The sequence below is a fragment of the Tasmannia lanceolata genome, unplaced genomic scaffold, assembly GCF_043159265.1.
Source record: "Tasmannia lanceolata isolate RefF3 unplaced genomic scaffold, GAP_Taslan_0.1 ptg000025l, whole genome shotgun sequence".
Classification (NCBI taxonomy): domain Eukaryota; kingdom Viridiplantae; phylum Streptophyta; class Magnoliopsida; order Canellales; family Winteraceae; genus Tasmannia; species Tasmannia lanceolata.
The window spans coordinates 11,767,740-11,769,878 of record NW_027518702.1 but is presented as its reverse complement, the minus strand read 5'-3'; the positions used below and the strand labels follow the sequence as shown (position 1 = coordinate 11,769,878).

The following is a 2,139-nucleotide window of genomic DNA, read 5'->3' as shown; positions in this document are numbered from 1 at the left end:
ATGGTTTATTATGGACAAGAGAATTACTGTGATGCTATTAACAAAGGATATCTGAAAGCATTAGAGTTGGATCCAGCTAGCGATTCCATTCGCGAAGACATCCGAGTAGCTGAACAGAAATTGAAGGAAGAGATACAACAAATAGAAAAAGATCAGAACACAGCACCAGATCATCATACAGAGGAATCAGACCTTTGATGCTTGCTCACTAAAAGTCAAGTCACGTTCTCATTGTCATAACGATCGACGCTCCGGTCAGTGGACTTACTGCCATTAGGGGATATTTGGCTTAGAATGTTCTCTGCAAGCTCAAGAATATAGTTAAGTTGCAAGCTGTTGTACGCGGGCATTTGGTTTGGTAACAGCCGTGGGAACCTTGTGTTATGTTCAGGCCATTGTCAAAATGCAGGCATTGGTGCGTGCCCGCCGTGTTCGTATGTCACTAGAAGGGTTAGCTATTCACGAGAAGCTTGACAAAAGGTTCAATACAAATAACCAAAGTGCGAGCTCCTTGGGGAAAGAGAATTCTGGCATGGAAGCAAATGGAACACATTCTTCCACCAAGAAGTTGCTTGCCAATGGGTTTGCTCGTCAGCTTTTGGAATCAACGCCAAGGACGAAACCAATTTGCATCAATTGTGATTCTTCTGCATCCAATTCGGCATGGCAATGGTTGGAGAGGTGGATGTCTGCATCCTTATTGGATGTTCAGCCGCAAAAACCATAATTAAATCTGGATTCTCAGGAAGAAGAAAGAAACACTAAGCTAGCTGATCTTGAAATTATCCAGGAGTCAACAGATTTGAATTATGCTGGAAACCCAAAAACCCAATAGCCATTTTAGTTTATTATAAGCTTGAGATGGATAGAGAGAAGTCAAAGAGTACTACAAAAAGGTCGGCCTCTGAACAGCTCGAGACTGAGGGCAGGAAGTTCGTGTTTGGGTCGAGGAAGGCAATCAATCCGGCATTTGCTGCTGTCCAGTCAAAATGAATTGGCTGTAGAATCAATTCAAGTAGGTTAGTCAGTTCTACTTATCGTGATGTCGGTATAGGATCAAGGTTGAATTCTCCTCCATCACAGCTTGATTATGTTACAAAGACTAAAGAACTTAGCTTGATGGAAGATTCGATATCTTAAGATCCGAGAATACATATTGGGGGTTCGAATGTGACATTGAATTTTCTATTATTTCCATGCTTGATTCGCCAGAGAGGTCTGAAATTGAAGGTGGGGACATTCTACATGAAATTCGAGGTACAGATAAAGAAAATCCTGATCCAATCAGCACTAGTGTTGATGAATTTAATCATGGGAATCTGGATGCCGTTGTGGATGATATAAAGAAGGATCTCCAAGAAGCCATATAAGTTTTCTCGAGTCGCAGAGGGCACCATCAAGTTAGATTTCTGTGAGCTTTAAAAGGAGCAAATCTGATAACAATAAACCCAAGCGAAGGTCACAGTCAGTAGGCAAGAGGTCTCCATTGAATGAACATGGGGATTTAGCTGCAAAAAAAGTAGTACTGAATTGCCAAAGGAGTAGAAAAATGGGAAGAGAAGAAACTCTTTTGACCATGAGCCAAGAATTAGTAGCAGTAACTCTCTTCCCAGTTACATGCAAATCACGGAATTTGCAAGGGCTAAGGCCCACATGAACGACTTCCCAAATCAAGCCGAGATGTGCAGGACTAGGACAATTACAACAAGAAGAGATATTCCTTACCTGTCGCAAATGGAAAACAGGTTTCCCCTCGAATGCAGCGATCAATGTCACAAGCCCAACAAAATGAGAAAGGGAACGCTGCAAATTCTCCTCATACCGAAGAAGAAGAAAAACTCAGATTCAAGGCAGGTAAGCAAGAAGAAGGTATGTCTTTTGTCCTCATCTTGGTTTTTCGATTTTAGTCTTCTGTGTAGCATTTTGATCTTGTTTTCTGGTTGAATTTTTGCTTCACTACTTGTGCTTGCATAAGACTGATATTGTGTTCGAATCGCTTGATCCATCGCTTGTTTGACTTCCATATGAGATGAGCTCGGTTCTAGAAAGGTGTTATCCTTTGAATTTTAGTTGTTTTAAAATTAAGTTTTTTTTTTTTTTTTTTTATGCTAAATGAATGGAACCCGTGCTGCATGTCAA

At 40.9% G+C, this 2,139-nt stretch overlaps 2 pseudogenes; both read left to right on the top strand.

Annotated features, from left to right (window-relative positions):
- LOC143857640 (protein IQ-DOMAIN 30-like) lies at positions 1 to 835 on the top strand (annotated as a pseudogene).
- A 361-nt stretch (positions 836 to 1,196) lies between these two features.
- Positions 1,197 to 1,907, top strand: LOC143857639 (uncharacterized; annotated as a pseudogene).
- The last annotated feature ends 232 nt before the right edge of the window (positions 1,908 to 2,139 follow it).